General features: G+C 41.7%; 1 long non-coding RNA gene across 3 annotated transcripts in view; it reads left to right on the top strand.

Annotated features, from left to right (window-relative positions):
• LOC112971448 overlaps positions 1 to 21,300 on the top strand; it is a 104,174-nt gene that overhangs the window by 53,025 nt on the left and 29,849 nt on the right. The window contains exon 4 of one of the 3 annotated variants that reach the window (XR_003255346.1): positions 20,429 to 21,096. The exons of 1 other annotated variant lie outside the window; for it this stretch is intronic. This is a non-coding gene — a long non-coding RNA (uncharacterized LOC112971448). Of the gene's footprint in view, positions 1 to 13,951; positions 14,126 to 20,428; positions 21,097 to 21,300 lie in introns of those variants that run through there. One more of the 3 variants, XR_003255345.1, reaches the window with a different exon arrangement.

Raw genomic sequence — 21,300 nt, 5'->3', positions numbered from 1 at the left:
AGGAATGCTTCTCGGGTTTTAATACCCTCCATTTCAAAGCTGCCTTTCCTGTCCAGCCAAATTTCCCACTGACTTCAGAACAGGATCCTCCAACCATTTATATTAAATCTTTTCCTCTTATCAACCAAAATAATTCATTGCTATATTAGGAGGAAGAATGTAAACAGAAGATAAATCTGCCACTCTGAAATGTTTCAAAGATAACAGATGAAACATTAATTTAGCCCCTGGGCCAAATCTTTTTTTGAAAAAAGAAAAAAAAAGAAATGCTTTATTTACAGAAAGTGGCCTTTGATATATAGCATAAATTTATTACAAGTGTGTTTTTTCCAATGGTGATGGGATTTCCAACAGCAATAGGATATGTTTTAATAATTAAAGGGGTTTAACTTCTCTATGCAGACAGCCAGCTTCTGTTCTCACTTACAGACTACAAATCAGGCATAGCTTCAGTAATGCTGCTCTTAGCTTGGTGCAAAACCAAGGTTTGTGAGACTAGCAGCAGGCCCTTTGTGGTTTTGAATTGTGGTGACTTTTGGTTGCTTTCCAGGGTTAACTGTAGAAGGAATCTGGCAGTGCCAGGGGGGAGTCGAGCTTGCTGTGGTTTCTAGGCTGCTGTGCAAAGTACAGATGCTGGGATAAGCAACCAAGCTGAACCTCTTTATTTCCCTAAGGGATCTAATCTGGGGAAGAGGATCAAGCTCAGAATTTGAATCTGGCATTTCTCTCTGGCCACCCCATAACATGGGAAACTCAGACACAAGTTTAATTCAGCTTTTTTAGAATGCATATTTGCAATGTACGGACCTTGTGGCAGATGCCCTGCAAAAGTAAGTAATGTATTGGACCTGGTGGTTTGATTCAGATCCCTTTCAGGCATGAATGTGAACACTCAGTTCAGCTGGACATCATCGCTACTTTATCTTCCTGTTGTGGAGGCACCCTTTGCTCTTGTAGCTTCTTCTGACTCCTTTCAAGCACCAGACAGATCTTGCTTGTCTCTGCTACCTGAGTTCACCATCAGCAATCCCAAGGGGACACTATCTCATCTCACATCAGCACCAGAAAGAGGCTAGCCAAAGTCGGCTGTTCATGGCATTGCTGTGTGCATCTGGATTCATGTTTTAACACTGATCTTTGATTGCGTGGCATTATCATAGGTTACCAAAATGGTCCCAGCCAAGAATCAGGTCCTCATTTTGCTTGGCGTGGGAGGGCCACAGTGCATCATAAGTCCAGGGAAAGGCTGCTACTGAAGGGAAAGTAGGGTGGCTGAAGGGATTTATTAGTGCTGTCTCCATGAACCTTCCAAAATCTGATTAAGAACTTGGCTGATTATCTCTGCTTCCTTGTAAGCATAGCAAGAGAGCCCTCTCACCCTTGGGAACAAACAGATTTCTCCTTGTCCCAAGGCTTTTCTGAAGTGGCAAGTCTACTGTGCTTGATATGCAGATAGGAAACTGAGACCCAGGGGCCTTTCTTCAGGAAAGCACTTACTTATGTGCTTGACTTTGAATCAAGGCTAGAGCAATTTAAAACCTAATAATTCTTTATTTATATACAGAGGGGAAGTCCCACCAACATTACTGGGGCTTAGGAGCCGACATGTCCTTTAGGGGTTGGTGGTAGCTTTTGCACAAATACACAGGAAATAGAAATTGTTCATAATTCTGACATATAGTCTGTCTGGTCCTTCTCCTGTTTCCAGTATGAAATGCCGCAAAGAAAGTCATAAGAAATCACAGAAAAATTATTGTGAACAATAATGGAAAAAATTATGAGAGGGTGCACCATTATTCTAATTTCTGTTAATTGGTGCTTAGCTAATGCCCCAAAGTAGATAAGAGCTTATATCTCTTCTGTATTTTAAAGTAATTTCCAGCTAATCTTAATATGGCTGTTCTCATTATTTGTATGTATGTGTAATTGTCTCCTGACTCCCACTAAGCCTTTGGCCTCAGTCTAGAGGACCCTATGGAAATGAGTTCCACAAGATAATGATGTGTTTGGTAATGAGACTGTTATGACACAGCCAAGAAATGAAAACAGATCACTGGTGTGTCCATCCAGGGCCTTCCTATCATTTACTTTCCTTTATAATAAGTCTTAACATAGGCAATAAGATTGGTGTGATAGATTCTGAAGTTCAAAGCTCTGGATTTGCATTCCTGAGAGAGTTACCTGGCAGATCAGCTATGAAGGGAGATTGGTTTTAAATGGGACATTTTAGAAAGTATGTGCTGCAACTGGGCAGTTTAACAGTCCTCCTTCTCCTTTTAGCCCTCAGGAAAAAAAAAAAGCAAGCTATTTTTCTTAGGTGTTTCCTGCAAATTTCTCCCAACTGGGAGGCTATTGTAATGTGGCTACTTGTGCCAAGGGGCAACCCAAGAAGGACAAAGGCTCATGTGTGAATCTGTTTCAGGCTGCAATGTAGTGTCTTCCTTTCCTTCCCTGTTGTACAGGAAGGCTTGAGGGCTTGCAAATTTAAGAGCAGAGAGAGGAGGAATTTAATGAATGGTGGCATGACCTTATGCAGGAGCCAAATTAAGCAAAGTTTACAATCCCTGCCTTGGTTGAAGAATAATGTTTTTCACCAGTGAAAAAAGATACTGATCTGTCCATTCAATCAGGGGTATGGAAAGCAGCTATTTTTAAGTGAGCTTTGTCTAATTCCACATTATTCCTACTCTCTGAAGGAGCTGCTTCCAGCCCAGTCTCCAATATGACTAGAAATTAAAATCTTTAAAAATAAGCCTGCTGTGTGGCCTGCAGATATATGTAGATTAATTCAGGTATCCCATACAGAACCTCTCAGCTCTGCCACTGATTTCCAGGTAACAAAGGGCATGTCCCTTGACTATTCTGGCCCAGTTTTACACCACTAGAGCATTGCCATGGATTTCATTGGGTAGCATCCAATCTTAGGTTAGGGCAGTTATTCTTCATAGAGACTGGTGTTTTTGCTGCACTGAGAATTTGGCACTTACTCTAAACACTGACTGCTGTTGTCATGTGAACAGCTCCATTTATATCTTTCTTTACATTTTGTGCTTCCAGCTTTTTATAACTGTAGAGAAAGTGCCCAAAGTCTGTTTCCCACCCGAATCATAACAGAAGAGTGACTTCTTGGTGATTCCTGGCCTTTTCTCCATTCAGCAGGAGGATCCTCTGCGTTTGATCTGTATCTGGTCTCCTGCTGGAAAGACCAAAACATTTTGAGCAAAACAGCATTAACAGGAAGCCTGGTCCTTCCAGCCAGAGCAGTGACTGAGAGCATGTGGGGCTTTAAATAATGCAGTCTGCATTAGGTTTAACAGGCAGAGTGGCCATTGTTATGCAGTTAGCATGTTCTGCATAAAATGAAATTGCCCTCAGTTCTTTTGTAATGAGCAGAGTATGATTTGTGCCGGCACAAATGGCTCTCACATGTTTTTATTGGTGTAAATGAGGCATTCAAGTATGAAACAAGGCAGTTGCAAATAAGCTGATCAGCTTGATAGCTGAGGCAGAAAGCTTTGGATAAGAGTAACAGCTTTGGATAAAGAAATGCCACACCACTGAGCCCCAGAAAGGCTAGCACTCTTGTGAAATAGAGCTTTAAAACACCTTCTGTAGATAGAGCTGGTTAGAAAACCATGTTGTGACATTTTAAAAGAAAATAAAAGCTTTTTGTCAAAAAAGAAAATTTTCACCAAAATGAAATATTTTGTAATTGCAGATTCTGATTCTCTTGAACAGGTTTTGCTGAAAGCGTTTTGTTTCCACATGGAAATGTTACTGCCACTCAGAAAGCAATGCTTCCACATAGTTCTACAGCTCTGTTCCAACTGGCAAGGGTTAGAATAAAAAAAAATTAGCTGTTTTTCAACTGAAAAAAGCTCAAAGACAGTCAGAGATGGGGAACAGAGTAGGTCTTTGTCTTCTCACCCTTCCCCCTGCTCAATTTTTTCTAATTTTCCTCCAGGGCAGCCATCATTTCTTGACAGGGAAATTTGAAATCAAGAGTTTTCTTAGAAATGATCTTTTTCCTAGAGAACAGAATTTTGTTTCTTAGAATCTCAGTGAAGGTACCATCTTCTGGACCCCATCTTCCCTTATTTAGGACAGCTTCCACACCAGATCAGAATAAGGTACCTTTTTGCACTGAAATTCTTTCATGCAGTTGACTCAGCTGTGATCAGCAGGTATTTCAGTCAAACAACTGCTGTGTTACTGGGTTGGTTTATCCAAAAGATCAGAATGGGTAGAAGAGCGTTTTTGATCTTAGCAAAAAGGGAAAAGAGAAAAAGTTAAGTATTCCAAATGAAAGGGAAAGTAATCTTGTTAACACAGTGGTGATTTAAGCAGACAGTGAGTTCAGAGATACTGTTTCTCATTTAGTCTGTCCAGCGCTGCCCTGCAAGCATGCTGGCTGTGTGTTTGTGGGGTGCCCCTCAACTAATGAGTATCTATACTCTTGGCAGGGTTTATTGGCTTGTGTGGGTGCTGCATGAATTCAACTTCTGGACGTGACTTGTTCTGTCTACCCAGTCCACTGCCTTATAATAGCTTAGTTTTCTGCCAAATCAATTATCTCCTCTTCTCAGTGACCTTTCCTTTTGCTACTACACCCTGCCCGTGTGCAGTGCTCCAACCTTCTCTACATATGTTTTATATTATCCATGTTGGTGCTTTGTTTAGATCAGCCTTCCCCCATTACTCTGTATAATCAGTAGCATAGACACTGAACTTCAGGCTGCTGATTCATCTAACACACAACTGAGCTGATGAATCACGTAGAGCTAATCACAAAAGTATCTCTCTTTCCCACCATGGAAACTTTGGTTTTCTTTTCAAGAATCCTCTTCAAACCCTGTAAACTCAAAATACTTTTGTTTCTGCAAATTTTTGGCAGAAAATAGAAACCAGACACTACCAACTACTACCTTTTTGCCTCAAACCTGCCTCTTTCCACCAACCTTGCCACCAAATAAATTTGTGACAAACATTTTGAATTTGTTAAGCTATGAGCTTTTGAAGCAAAAATAGTAAAAGATGAGACATTTTATAACAATGTTGTTAAATCAGAACTGCAAATGTCCAGAGAAAAAGGTTTGCTGGAAATAAACCATAATAACAGCTGTCACGTTGTACTTAGTTATAGCTCTCTTACATGAGGAAGTGTCATAAAGGAAGTGAGACTAGTTTAGTGGACTATGATGGAGATCTCTTGGACTAGAGAATTCTCTAAATCCAATGTTGCAAACCTCACATTTGGCATATTAAAAATCTAGATCAGAATTTTAGTCTTTATCTATTTCAGACCCCACAGAAAATGGACCATTAAATCACTTGGAAAATCTCATGTGTAAACTCCAGTAGAATGTGGTGGGTCTGAAATTTCTCCACATGTAGAAGGTTTTGATCTCTAATTCCTATAATGGCCCATCTTTGCTCTGTAAGAACCACTTTTGACTCTACTGTGCAACTCCCCCCCCAGCACATGTTCATCTTAACTCATCCTTCTTTGTGAGACTGTTGTGATTTCTGGAAGGAGTTTCCCCTTTCCTCTGTAGAAAGATGATACAACAGTGTCGGGAGATGTCACAAAGCCAACTTCATGTTATATATATGTACACTATGGTTCTGAAATTACGCTCAAGTTCCTTTTCTCCTTAGGCCAAAATCATAAGATGTGTAATAAAAGTATTGCTGTGAACGTGTGTCTGCTTGAATTCATAGCTGTCATTGTGACATGTAAAGCAGCTGTTAGAACTTCATGACATCAAGATCAACATAATTCACATCCTCTGGCTAACTCTGTGGAATATTTGAATATTTTATAATTTTCCCTGTATTGCTTCCTCTGTCTCCCTACTGCTTGTAAGGTCTATGGACAGTCATTGCCAAAGGATGAATCAGCATCTGGGTTCAGCCAGTATCCCAAGATTATTCATGCTGCCTATTACCTTGAGATGGTCTTGAATTCCACAGTGACCCCAGCCAACCCCCTAGCTGTCAGTAGAAACAGCCACCAGCTCCATTTGGAGCCATACTCTTTATTTAAAGATTAAACAGGAGTGAAAAAGCTGGACTTCCTCTTCCCCAAAGCTGTCTGTGGCCTCAGTTGTGTTTGATCACGGTTCAGGTTCCTGTCTGGAAGCAATGTGCAGTCCCAGGCTATGGCAGGTGGATACTGGCTACCTGTCTATAAATAATTAGTCTTTGTGACCTTATTAGTATGACTGTTTTTGTTTTTCCCATCTGTCTCAGGACCTTGACTGGAGGATGGGACAAGGAATGTAGGGTCTGTAATGCACAAGTCCAAGGGAGACATCCCTATATATTAAAATGCATCCCTTAAGCCTGGTCTCACGTTCTGATGTAGAAGAACGTCTCAGAGATTATCTATGGTCCAACCTGAGCAGAAAGTGTAAAAATAGCTATAATTCTTTCTTTTTGTTATTAGGTGCAAACTTGTACTGCATTTGGATTTAATTAAAAAGAAAAATCTCCCCTTCCTCCTCTATTTTAATAACAAAGGAAGTTTGGAGAGCTTTCTGGGACTGGGACTGTAACTGGGAAAGAGACGGAGTCTGGAAGATCTCAGTCATTAAAATGAATGTTTCAGAAACTGTGGTGTTTTTATACTGGGAATTTACACCAGAAACCCTATATAGTCCTACCATCAGAATTCACTTGCATGCATTTAGTGGATACAAGCAGTTTTTTCTTTTGCATTTGGAGCCTTTGGTGCATTATGGTTTACTCTCTGTTAATAGGGTTACACTGGGTAATAGGTCCAGGGCAGCACTCTGACAGTGCACCAAAAGCTCTCATGAGGCATGTTAATTCATTTGCTATGAGGTAATATGTTTCATTAGCTCAGGCTACAAACAGTAAATTGGGAAATAAGGTTGGGCTACATTCAGTAGGGTTGTGATCTGATTTAGATTCCCTATTGTTCATTTTCTCTTCAATCTATTTATTCCCAGCCAATGTAGTTGAGGATCTACTTTGGTGCAGATTTATCAGAGTGAGTCTCTTAACTTACAGCTGTCTACATCATCTTGCTAGTTGCTCTTGCTCTGTGCTTGGTGTGAGCTATTGGCTTGCAGGATCCCACACACATGCATAGGGGAAGGGATATGAGCAGGCAGCCAGAGGCAGCTGAAGGCCATGTGCCATTATATGCGCCGTCCTGGCTTAGCCATACGCTGGGTTGATTCTATAAGGGTAAGGAATATGTTACGTGGTAGGAACTGGGCCCATGTCAAACAAAGCTAGAGGAACTATGTGTGGAAGGACACAGGGAGCTGAAAGGTGCCCCTGAAAATAGAGGTTACAACACTGTAGACTCCCTCTTTGATTTTGGCCCTCAGGAGTCCGGTGACCTGCCTAGAATACCCAACCCTATCTATGGCAGAAGTGAGATCTGCGCTCAGGAACCCCTCCATCCCAGTCACACCTTTCACCTCATCAGAGAGACAAGCATGGCCTTGAGGACAAAGACAAATTATGTTATAAGCACTAGAGTTTGAAAAGTATTACCTTTGCTGTCCATGTTTAGGGGTCCAAGGAGGTAGAAATGTATCTGGGGCTCTGTTAGCATTCTTTAGGACCAGTTTCATTTCATGCTGGGGGAATCTAGTGACATGTTGTAGACAGGAGGAAAATGACATTTATTAGCACTGAAAGCTGTTTGTTATATAGCTGCAAATGTTTTGGCTCCACTGGAGTTTAAACTTGCCTGACTGCTTAGAAATGTTCAGATTTAATATAACTGATTCAAACTCCCAATCAAAGCTCTGTGTAAAATCCTCTTATCGGATAAGTATCTTCATTTACAGTGTCTTAAGAATGATTCTAAACACCCTCCGGCTCAAAAGACAATGTAAAGGTTCCAATTTCTGCAAAGATCAGGTTGCTGAGAGTGTCAAAATTGCAAATCAATGTCAAATTTGATGAATAAGCATTACCCACCAAGGGGTTCTGCTGGGAATTATTAGTCAGTCTTGCCTTAGTAATATTTCTTTCGTGAGCTGAAGAACATTTCATTTCACTGAAAGAAAAGATGCAACAGCAACAGAGTGAACAAACAGGAAGTAGAAAGGAAAACAGAGAAACTAGGCAAATTATCTTTCAGAAAATGTTTATCTTGGATTATATAGTTTCATCTCATAGATTGGAGGTTTTAAGGCCAGGAGGAATCACTGCGATCATATAATCTGACTTCTTGCAGAGCATAGGTCTGAAAGCTCACTCTGTGGGTTCATCATCAAGCCCAGAACTTCTTGTTTGGGTTGAACCTATCCAGAGCAGGGAACTTGACTCTATTTTTTTGTCTCCTATGGCTTTATTTTACCCCTTTAATAAATCCTTTTTAAAAGCTAAAGCCCCTGAGGCAAGACACTGCTTTGTTTCCATTGGCATAAATCAGAGCAGCCTCAGTGGACCCAATAGTTATTCCATGTTTTCATTTGGGAAAATTCTGATCTCATGTTATCATCAGTTAAGAGTAAAAAGAATGGAATTAAACCCTAAATTGCCCTATAATGTGACCATGTCTCCCTCTTATGCCTGATCTCAGTGATTACAATCCCAATGACAGAAAAAGAATTTTCCTTCTCCTGAAAAAGTACTTTCAATTGTCGTGCTCGTGGTTGTGATTTTCTCTGCACCCACAACAAGGAGGTCATTAACATGTGCTTGCTCTGGACCCAGTTGTGCCAATAAATCAACTTTAGTTCTGATCAAGAATTGTTAAGGTTGAGATCAAATGATGTTGCATCTTGGTGGAAACTGAACAGCAGTCTCATAGTGGGAAATGGAACAGAAAGCACCTCACATGGAAAAGCATTTGTCCATAAAAATGTTATTTTTCCTTTAGAAAACATTTAAAGCTAGGGCAGAGGGGAGATCAGGATTCATTGGCTACTAAAGAAAATGTTTTCTTTTTTGGTCAATGCAATCTATTTTTTAACTGACAACTCTCAGAGAAAGCAGTGCAATGCAGGGTGAAGCAAACAGTCCTCTGTAGTCCACCAGGGGAAGATCAGCTCATTACCACAGGCAAAGCTAGAGTTCAGGCTTACTTATTTTTGGCTTTATGTTCCTCAGTTGTGGGAAAGAGTTTTTTCATTCTTTTACTTTTAATAAAATCTGCACATTGTTATTTGCTTTGCTCTGATGAGGATCTGGATTGATGCTGTGATGTGGTCTTTGCCAAATTTGTAATATTCTGTTTTTATATATTTATTCTTCTTTCTACAAGGGCAAAGGATCTTATTCTGAAACCCTAAAGACTTTCACAACATATGAGGATGAATAAATACTCAAAATGTCTACAACTGCTGTTACTACTAAAGCTGCCAGGTTTAGAAGTGAACAAGCAACTGTGTCTCTGTGTGTGTGTGCACGTCCGTGAAAGTATGAGAGAAAGAGAAATACAGTTTGGGCACTCTTGGGGTCAGGAGAGATCTCTAATAAGAAACACATTTTAGAGGCAGCAAGAGAATTATTTTTACTGTGCACATTTACAAGTCCTCAGGCAGTGAATTTGATGTGCGGATATTTTTAAGGCTAATTATTTATAGCATGCAGGGCTTGAACCTGCAGATCTTACTCTGGCAAAACTCCTGTTCACTTCAAGGGGCATTCTGCATGGTGTACCCAGCGAAGGGGAGGGAGGAAGGGGTGATGGCCATGTGCTCCTTATGAGGGATTGCTGAAGTCCCTTCTAACTTCAACAAAAGCTGAGTTTCTCAGTGGCAGATTTTATATGAGTGTGGGAGAGAGGAAAGTTCATAAAGCTGTGTGTGCCACCAACCCTGGATTAGATAGGTTGGCTGAAAGGAAAAGAATGGTTTGGAGGAGGATTTCTTTGCCGTCCTTTCCATACACTCATCTCAGAAGAGCCCTCAGTTTTTGGCATGACACTTTAAAACAAACTTTTATGGGGTATCCCACACAAATTTGATGGGGAACCTGCACAAACCACACTGTGTTTGAGTGTTTTAGTGTTAATCTTAACAACGTGATCCTGAATGGTGTCCCCTTATGCAGAAAGACAGAGCAGGAGCAATGGCTGTCAAATTTCCATCCAGCACCAGATATTTCTCATTGATAAAATTTAGTCAGCTCTTTTGATCAAAATGCTTTGATTGCAAAATGCTTTTAATGATCTGATAGCAGCTGGGTTCTTTCAACTTTCAAGGAGCTTTCAATAAGACAATTTTCACTGGCATGATCTTGTACAAAGCACCTGCAAGTGAGGGTATCTCTCACCATGAATATTCTGCACATGTAGTATTTGCATCCACCAGTTGGGGACTCTGAAAATCTCAGGTGACTTCTCTGCCCAGTCACAGCTAATCAAGACAGGTTGTTTGTCTTCAGTCATTAACATTAAAAATAGTTAAAATGATGCCCATTCAGTCAAGCTGGGGAACCAGACTTGAGACCACTTGGTTATTTCGTTGCTCCCAGTCATTTGGCCAGCTTCAGTTGCAAAGCACTGAGATAAGCATAGCTTGAAGAGAGAAAATGAGCCCAGTTATTGTAAGAGTGAGTACTACTCATCAGTCTATTGTTTGGAAGAGTAGGCAGGCCAGGAATGTGCTACTGGTTGGAGGGAAAATGTCTCTTGAAAGGGATGTGGTGCTTAGGGAACAGTAACCTTAATAAGAGAAGTTATTGCAGAGGAAGTAGGGCCTTTTCTAAACACAGTTTCTGCCAGAGCATAAACAACAGAGAAAAATAAATAGGAAGATTGCCCAGAGAAATGGCTATTTTTTATTGATGGGCAGCCTTGATTCCCGTGTCCATGAGTGCAGCAGCCTGTTTTGCATTCAGCAGATGGAGATGGAGGAGGAGGCTTCCTGGAAAGGGCTGCCTGGAGGCTCACTTGTGCTGCAAGAGGTGGAAGGGCTGCATCCCATCTGGAGCCAAAGGAGCTCATTGCTATGGGACCTGTAGGGAACTAGGTGGCCAGGGAAGCCTAGTTATTTTTTCTGCTTCCTGGGAGAAAGGCAGAGTGTATGGGAAATACCATTTAATGGTTTGTCTCCCTTGGATGGAGCTGCCAGAGGCTTCACAGCGTTACTTGGACACCAGAAATCTGGCATCAGGTTTGCTGCTCACTGTGGTGCTGCAAAAGGGGAGGAAGATATCTTCTTGGGCGTATAGGATGAATATGGTGACAGTTTTGGGTAGTGTAGAGCTTAGTCATTTTTCACATCCAAGAAGTGAGTCTGCTTATTTATTTATTTATTTGCAAACTGCATACCCACCGAGTCTGCCAGGCCCCTTTGCATTTTCTGTCAGAGGTCTGAGATCTGGACATGACCTCTTCTCCCTCTCATGAGGCAGAGGTTGACTGGGAGGCTGGTTCTCAGGAACAGAGGTGGTGGGTTTTCAGGGGATACAGCCAGATAGAAAGACAGCCCACCAAGAAAGTGGGCTCTCCCTGTGGGCTGTTGCATACCCAGGGCAGCTTGCTTGCTCTACTCAGGTCGCCAGGGATAACAGGATGCTCCCATGATACAGGGGTATATTCCCACTGCCTGCATCCATGTTGCTATTGACTTAAGAGAGCTCTCTTCAAGGCTGGAATTTCCCATGGAGTTGTGGTGCCCACTGGAGTCTTTTTCTCTCACATGGAAGCTGTAGTCTTGAAGGGAGATCTTTCTCTCTGAGGTGGCAGCTAGTGACATCTTCTATTGTTCCTGCTCTTCCAAAGAGTTGCTAGAAACTTGATAGGACAAGGAGCTGTCAGAGCTTGTGGAAATGGAGTCTTAAATCTTAAAGTAGAAAACACTGCTATTGACATGGTTTTCTGTAATGATTGAGGCTTATCCCATCATACACATTAGAGCCTAGATGTCCTAAGAGTTTCAAAGTCTCTCCAGGAAAAAAAAAAAAAAAAAAAGTGAGGCGCAACTGAGCCTTGAATCCCTGTAGAAGGCTGTCAGAATGGTACCTGGGCCCCTTGTCCAGACCTCTTGCTCTGCTCTGAACTGGGGCAGGCACACCAGGGAGAAGTCATGCAGGGTGCATGTCCCTGGACACTCCTGCTTCTCTGCCAATGCAATGATTTTGTTATTTTTATGCCTGACTGAAACATGATCACGATAAATGTATCTAGTTTTTGAATTTTTAGCAGAGGTATATGTTGTAGTCAATTAGCAACAGAAAGCAGAGTACAATGCAGAGTCAAACACTCATCCTAACATGTGACAAAAACCCTTCTATGGTGATTGTGTTCTTTCTTCTAAACAACAGGTATAACAAATCCAGCTAGTCTTTGTATTAGTAATGTTGCTTCTGCACATTCTGTTTTTCAGAGATTGATTATTCTGAAGTAAGAACTTTAAGTGAATCAACAAATGGGTTGAGGCATTTTCATGTGGTGTTCAGTTCCTATTTTAGTTGTTACTATTTCTGCTTTTATAGCACCTACTGATTTTAATCAAGGTTAACTTACTTCTCCACCAGTGCCAGGTACTGTGTTCAGAATACATCACATTTGTAATCTCTTTAGCATCTAAAGAAAGGAGGCAGACCAAGGAGGAGCAAAAGTACCTACATTGTGCTGATGATAAGCTGAAACATCGAGATCAAGAATGAACTTGTAAATAATTGCATTATGTAGTGGTACAAGTGGGAAATGAACCCACATGCCTTGAATTCCAGGCTGCTTAATAAACCACTGTAGCATCCTCCTCTAACACTGTTGATTCTAAACAGGTTCCAGTTTATGCCCTTACTTCAAAGCAGAGGGAACAACAGCTTTCTTTCCTTCTGTTCTCAAGGAAAGCTAGGCAGATTCATAGTGAAAGGGTTTCTGTTGTAAATGTTTTCTTTGGTTTTGATTCACATATCCAAGGTCTGAGGGTTAAGCATACTCAAAATCAACTGTTTTGGGGTCAGAAGAGATAATTTCTTATAGTTCTGATTGGGAGCTATAAACTAATCGAGATTTACTCAGCTCTGGTCATGAGAGTCACTTGAAAATGCCCACAAACTTTGAGGAACCTATAGTAAATCATAAATCTGTAGTACATCTGCAATGACGTTTCATGGTTAATGTTTCCTATTGCTATATTTCTAAGGTGGTCCACCCACAGCAATAAACAGTACTGAAACTACCCCTTCTCCTCCCCTTTTAAAGTATAAATTCCCTTTTTATAAAGAAAATAACAGGAACTCATAGACAAGGATGGCTTTGGAAACAGATCATTGATTGGATTTGAACAGCGTAATAGAATAACCAACATTCAAAAGAAGACAGATGGCATTTCATCTTAAATGTTCTGTTTGTAGCACAGACTTACCACCCAATTTTGAATCCCTTAGGATTCAGCTTCAAGCAACATTTACCAGGGTGTCTCTTCTGTTCTTTATTATAGTGCAACCAGGCCATTGCCTGCCATATGTACAGCCAGAGAAGCAAAACCGAGACAGACTGTGTGCATGTCCCTTTTACTCATAACTGAAACTTCCTGAGAGGACAGCCAGTCTAGTGCAAAGGATGCCAGACTTGCACTCCAAGCCTCCAAGGTCGATCTTCTGCCCTGGACAGGCTGTGTAGCTTTATTGTCCAATCTTTTTTCTCTATGCCCAAGTTTGCACTTTACATCTGAGAAGGACAGGTTAGGAATAGTAACATTACAGACTTTCAGATGCTACAACAGTGGAGTTATATTAATACTTAGAATGGGGTCATCTCTTAATAGACCTTTTTTGGTCTTACCCTTGTGTTGAGGTGATCTGAAAAGGTCTCTCAGTTGTGAAAGAGGTTGTAGTAAGTACATATTAGCAGAGTCATCCTTATTTGGGTCTTTTTACTGTGACTTGGATGTGCATCTCTAGAGCCCTCTGCTAATGTCATAATCATTGCATCAAGTCTTTGCCTGCATAGTTTTTTTCATGAAACTGGCTTGTTTCACTCTGGGCATTTGATTTCACTCAGGCTCAAAACTGCACGTGAATCTGGGCTGAGCAAGCTATGAACCAACTGAATGAAAAAAGCAGCTCTTCAAGAAGCAAAACTCATATCCTTCACACAAACTCCCATGCTCCAAGAAACTTTGGCTTCACACAGTACCAGAGGAACTTCTCATAAACCACTCTGTGTTGGTTTATGCAGTGCAAATCCCACAGAATATATTAAAAGAGGTAGGGCTCAAGTCTGAGATGCTACAGTGCAAATGAACCTCCAGGGAGATGAATATTTAAGCCTTTAATACAACCATCCCATGATACTGTGCTGAAAGATGGCAATAAGCAACAGCAGAGAAGGGCGGGTATGCCAGCAAAATACATTGTGGTGGCTTTGTGTGTATGCCCCAAGGCCTAGTTAGCAATCCAGTATTTGTCAGGAGTGACTGAGCAGAGGGCAGCTTAGCACAGCACAGCTTGGCAGGGGATTTCCTTGAGCAGTCCCTTAACAAAGTTGCTGTCCATGGAAGACCAAGCTCCCAGGTCAAATGCCATTTGGCTGTGGTAGCACACGGGTACTTGCATGCCAGATGTGGAAGGCTTGGCTAATTGGTTCAGTCTGCACTGGCATCCAACTTCCAGCCGGCAGACATAACATTATCCAAGGAGGTGAAATAGAAAATGCAATCTCAAAGGCTTGCCCTTCACTTGGCACTGAACTGGGAGCCCAGCAAAGTAATGGCTTTGTAAACATCGCTGAAGCAGGGGCAGCAAGAATGTGACTCATATAGCCATATCTGCTTGCAATTTCATTCATGTCAAACAAAAAGGGGGAGGACCTCCAACCCAGCTGTAACTCCACATGTGGCTGGTAACCTCACAAGCAAGTGAGAGTGATAGAATACAAGCGGGGCAAAACCAGAGCTTGAGGCACGGAGATCATCAGTACTTTGGGACTTCAACATTGTCATATATCACCTAGCCTTCCTATTCCTCTCCTATAAATGTGCATTTTGAAAGATGAATGAGCAGATGGCAGTTGCTTCACACTCCCTGAGAGGAAGGGACACTGATAATACAGGACAGCCAGCCAGTATTTACTTTGAGAAGAATAGTATGGATCAAATTCAGCCAAAACAGAGCTACTGTTTAGTTTGGTTCATTTAAGCCAAAAGCTCTGTAATAGTCTCATTGCCTCAAGAATCACTTGACTGTAGCAGTCAGGCCTGGATGATGTGACTTGACAGTGAGACAGTGCCATCAAGCTGTTTTTTTAATGTGCCAGCCATTTCTGGAGCTCTTGACTAGTTCCCCCTTTGCTATCCCATCAGTGCTGCCTGTTTTCTCCCTCAGGACCTAGAGGAGCCTGTTTCTCTCAATGTACTTCCTTTCACTAGGAGACTCCTGCCTCTGACCTGCCCATGATACCAGCCTCCATCATCCATGACTCAGCTGTCAGATGAGCACCTTTGTGCATTCACCTGTGCTGCCCCCAGTCTCAGGAGGAGTTTCCTGGGATCCTCCACAGAACAGCCCAGTTTCCATCCTGAAAAAACCTTCTGCCTTTTTCATGGTGCCTTTTCCATGGCAAGGCTGTTGGTGTGCTGAGACCTCTGCCTAGCATTCTTAACTTTCCTGGGAATGCCCTGTCCATTTGTGCCTGTCATCTTCCTATTTACACTGGGAGCGTTTGGAGTTGAACAGATTTTTCCCAAAGCAGTCCTGTCTTTCTCTAGGCTCCTTCACATCCCATTTCCATTCAACTCATGTATAGATACTCAACTGAGATACCAGTATCAGGCTCTTTATTGCTTCCATCTCCTTTTTCATCTGTGGTGACAGACAGGCATATCCAAGGTAAATTCAGATGTTATGTGGGCTGAGTTGCATTAATACAACTAAAAAGCCAATTAGGCAAAGAATTATTTTAATAGCAGCAATAGCACCACCACCATCAGAGGAATACCTGAAGCAACAGTGAGCTAAGTGTTTCACATTCCAGAATTTCATGTCTGTCTCCCTCCACCCCTTATCTGTGTATTGCCTAGTGCTCCACCTGATCTTGCCTCATGATGCAGTAACCTAGATGCTGACACTCCAGCAGGGCCCTCCCAGTCAAAGCATGGTCACAGGAACTCAGGTTAGCAGACTTGATTTGCAGGATTAGAGCCCTAGTTTCCACATCGTGCCTGGCCATAAAGCATGCTGTACACGCCTATGATGCTCTATTAATAATAAACGCTACCTATAAACTAGAGCTGAGATGGGAATCACCTTGGATAATGATGTGTTGTCCTAGAGACTCTATATACCAGGTTAACTTCTAGTGCTAGAGGCACAAGGCCAGTGAAGTTTCCCAGAATGTGTGAAATGCTGACATAAATCCCCAAATGGACTGAACTGAGCCTCCGCAGCCCAGCCAAAGCCCTCCAGCCAGATTTCAGTAGTATAAACAAGATTGGTTCACCTCCTCCCTCATTAAATCAGGGATGGTAATAGTCCTGGCAGCAGCTGATTGCGTGTTATTAATCATTCAGGATGCTAATTTTTCTGAGTTGGCACCAGAAAGGAAAGGACCAAGAACAGAAAGGAATCTAAGTTGTTGTTCTGCCTGTGTCACATACTGACTGTGAACAACTCAGCAACAGCTTCATGCCTCAATCAATCCAGCTGTTAAGCTGAGGAAAAGCAGGACTTTACAGAAAAACAGATGTGTTGCACATAAGCTGAGTTACTCCAGTTAATGATGCAGATAGAAAAGAAAGCAAGCAAAACACACGTACATGCATACACAGACAGGCATAGTCAGTGCTAGAAATAGGATTTAAGTACAGATATGGACACTGAGATATGCTGAGGAAGAAAAATTCTCCCATTTCACAATCACTGCATATACCTATAAGAACTGTAAGATTTTGAAATGTCGGGATGGCCTTTCAGCATATTTTGGCCCTTTCAAGCCCGTATGTATATGTGTGTACCTGAACACTGAAGCACAATGACAGTGACAGCACTGAGGCTGATTTGCATGAAATAGTGTTGAAAGTTCCCAGAGTGATCAAGGTACTTTCTTGAGAAGTTGTTTTTTTCAGTGTTTTAGATGATTAACTAAAAGGTAGGTAATTTCCCAGTATCTGGATAGGAGATAAACTAAGTTAGTATTTAGAAAATAGTTTCTAAAGATAGCAAAATTGACCACATATTTATTCATCATCCTAATTGTAGACTGAGATCTCAGGAACACAAAGAGCCCATATGGTGGTGATTTTGAATGCCTTGGTGTTTGAGTTTCTGAATGGAGATACTACAACGAGGCTGATTTCCAGGGCATGACTACTCAGTGCTTTTCTGAAAGTTGGGATGTAGGATATGCTTTAAATTGCATGCCCCTCCAAATTCTCAGTCACTGCTAAAACTGTGGCCACAGCTTCTTCTCTGGTGTCTTTACTGAGTGCTTTGTCAGAGGTCAAAAATAATAAATAGAAATAAACAAAGAGCTTGAAGCTATTTCCGTTTAATACACCAGAGTCTTTCTTGGCCCTGCACAGTGACACTGAAGAGGTGAGAATTAGAAACTAGTTGGGAAATTGTTTATTTTTCCCCCCAATGTTGTTGTTTTGTTTTCCTGACAGAAATGACAATCTTTTTAATTGATCTCTGTTTAGCAATATCTGATCTCACCATTCTAAGGCACAAGGAACAAAGATGGGAACTTTTCAAGTTGTGGTTGAAGATGTGGTCATTAGAAGTGACCGAAAATCAACATTTCTGGCTCTTGGGAAAGTTTTCTGGGTTTTACTTGTTTTCAATTTCAAATTTGTTGTTTAATGTTGTAGCTGGAAATTCAGAAAAGCTTTTGGGGAATGGAAGTCATCTGCAGCTGCTTAGTAATACAGAGCAGTTTTACTGTCAACCTTTAAAACTTATCTTTGTCTTGACAAACTTAGCTTTGTCTCGATCAAGTTTTGTTCAGCAAAACTTGATCAAACGTGAAATCCTTCAGATGAAACATTCAAGGAAGCAGTGTTTACTGATGAAACTTTGTTTAGTCGGAAATTTGCAAACCAGCTTTAGTTATAGTCTTATATCTCTCACACACAGCTTTTTTTCCTTACATATGTATTCACGTAGAACTTGCGTTAAATAGATGTTATCAAGTATTTACTTAAAAAAACAATAAGTTTTAAACTGTTTGACCAAAGAGCCTTTTCCTCCCTTGTGATGCTGCCAAGAGGATTTATATAGGAACTAAAATACATGTGGGTAAGGGTCAGACCTGGAATTTTACTGTAACTGAAATTTTTTGATGCTGAAAAACAGCTGTCCATCAGTTTAATAGAATCACTTGGGGACTGTCTCACACTCTCCAGTAACATGACTGAGTCACTGAAATAGCAATTCACTGGAAAAATGCTTCCTCATTTAGCTCTTTCTCCCCATCTTTGGCACAGGCCACCCCTGAGCAAATTCATTCTGAACGTGATGGGCTAAACTAAACTAGACCAGAACAGTCTGCCTCCAGCTCTGCATAGTTCTGGTTCCTCAGCTCTGCCTGCATCACCAAGATGCCCACCTCCAAAGCAGAATTTTCTGTTGCTTTTGCCATTTCTGCTTCAGCTCACAATGCAAAGTTAGAAGTAAACATTAAGAAGAAAGATGTAGTAGGAAAAAAATAATGCTTATTTTACACCATCCTGCTCTGAAAGCTCTATGTGAGTCTGATAAAATTTCTGGGAGTGCTGTCTATATGCAAGATTCTTACTTCTAGTGATTGTCTTACTGAAGTTGTTACAACATTTGTAAGTTATCACTAACAATTCATTATACAGAAGTAAATGTCTCTGTGTAATTCTCTAAGTCAGCAGGATCTGAAGCCGGTGTTTCATTGGCATGTCCTGCCAATCACTAAAGCAGTGCCAGTGAAGAGAACTCTGTTGTGCTTACATTGGGCAAGGTTCACATGCAACTATGTTGACAGGCAGTGAAAGAAAGCTTGGTTCAGCAGAAAAATGAGATCTGGAAGCCCAGAACCTTTATCAGATGATTAATTAGCAACAGAGTCCTTTTTACTATGTGTCTATTAAATAATCTTAACAAAGTACTAAATCTGAGGTGGGTAACGTGAAAGTCTGCAGCATTTTATGTTCCTGGTGGCCATTTCTATGTGTTCCCAGTGAAATTCCAAGGATAACTTATTGAGGAACCTGAGTGGAACAACCTATGTTGTTCACAGAACAAGGTGGTAAGTATTATTGAAATAGAACTTAACTTCCAAGTGAGCTGCTGGCCCTCAGGCAGAAGACTTGGAGAAGACAAATGATAAATTATAAGAAAGTACTGTATCTTGAAGATGAGCCAGGCATTCATGAGAACAGGTTTTCCAAAAAGCTAACCACTGACACAGCTGAGCAATTTAAACTGCACAACCAGCCCAGAAAAACAGTGTGGGACAATTTAATAAAATGGTGGATTTCTCCAGGGTCTCCTGAAGGTTTTAGCCTGTGGTATTTGCTGCAGGGGAGAGGTCATGAGGTCAACTGTGTTGACGACTTATTAAAAATGGTCAGACAATTTAATGGCCGATAATAACATGGTAGTTATATCGCTGAGATAACAGTGACCAGATATATGGCTGCAGGGCTTGAATGGACAGTCTCACTTGAAAGATCAAGTGGTCTTTAAAGAATTACAAAATGTCCTGCATGCTGAATATTTCCATTTGTGACAGCCAAGAGGCTAAGGAAAGGACAGGAGACATGCGGACCCCCCCCCCCCTTGTGTGCTGCGGTGCTTCAGGAGAGAGGTAGCATGGCCCAATAGTTGGCACAAACTCAGAAGACCAGAATTTTGCCCCCAGCTCTGTTTCTGCCTTACTTTGCTCACAGAGGAGAGGATTACCTTGTGCTGAGCAGCTCTGGATCCCCATGGGGAGCTCCTTATGGACAGAGGGGTACAAGGGCTACCCTACCGAAGTCAGTGTGACTACGCAGGGTAGCAGGGATGCAGAACAGTCAATATTCCAGCACTGCCTTGGCCACTTCCCAAAAGGATTACCTCTCTGGGCTCACAGGGAAGGCCTGGCATGGTGATCTTGGCTGCCTGCCCCTGCCTTATGCAACAGCACAATGCTGGCTCCTGCCACAATGGCACTGGGAGCTCGGTTAGATTGTGACAGGATTTGCCCCTGGAGATAAACACTGTGCTATTGTGAGGGGCGCGTGTGTGTGGTACACAGCACGTATGATCTCCAAAAATGATGAGGGGTTTGGGGGACGGGGGTGGCTCATGCATCAACAGATCTCAGAGTCAGAGATTTCAAACTGTTAAATAGTGCAGCTGCCTTGAATTCCCATTGTAGGGAAGAGTCAGTTTTTGCTATGAAAGCTAGGCAGCAAAATCCTTGATTAGCAGGTGGGCCTACTAGAGGAAGCCAAGGGCTTGCCAGCACAGAGGACTAAATGGATGCAAAACAGCCAACAATAACTGATTCTGGTATTTTATCTTTCAGCCTTACAGTTCATTCACCACCAGCCAGCACTATGTGATTCAACTAGATGGAATCCTCCTTGTGATACGCATTCAGGGAGCCTATGCAGTCCTATAGTGTGTGTGCTGGGAGAGAAGTCAACTCTGTTATGTATAGATTAACCCAAAGGCCAGCTCCATGTGTGTCTATTCTTGCTCAAAGCTTTATCCACGTAATGCTGAAATACCTGTCTGAGTTTCTGTGTTCTCTAACATGCCCCATATGCAGCCAGCAAGTCTCTAGCAAACTGTGTAGGTGAACTTCTGCAGTTAGCAGAAAAATACCAGGCACAATTCAGAAAACATGCTTACTAGAGATGTACTTATGTTCCTAAAATGCAACAATGCCCTATGCACCTGCCATCTCCCCCGCAGATACATTGTACAAACTTACAACATGCTCTTCACATGCATCCCTTCACATCTTGTTATGTAGACTAAATTTGCCTATTACAACACAACCCCCTCTCCAAAGCAAAGCTACATGTTCTTAGTCCATGAGTTTTACCGTAAGTCCCATGATCATTTTGTGAACCTCCTGCTCCTGGATTCATGGGAACAATAAATATCTCAGCATGGGCTTTAGGTCTTACAGCTGCAGAAAAACATTCACAAATATGATCTAAAAGGTCCCCAAACCAGATGGCAAATAAAAATAATCCCAGAAACTTTATTGTTATGGTTGATAAATACAATGATTTTTAAGCCTTCTTCTTTAGGGATCTCACTTATGGTTTTGGAACAGTAGGTTTGGCCACACTTGTGAGGCACACATACTTCTCCACACCCACGTCCCATTGCGCTCCTTCCTTCTAAACCTCTCACACATGCTTCGTAGCACTCACAATCACACTG

Source organism: Apteryx rowi, unplaced genomic scaffold (assembly GCF_003343035.1).
Source record: "Apteryx rowi isolate R43461 unplaced genomic scaffold, aptRow1 scaffold_440, whole genome shotgun sequence".
NCBI lineage: Eukaryota > Metazoa > Chordata > Aves > Apterygiformes > Apterygidae > Apteryx > Apteryx rowi.
Note: the sequence above shows the minus strand (reverse complement) of the source record. Positions and strands in the feature narration are given on the sequence as shown.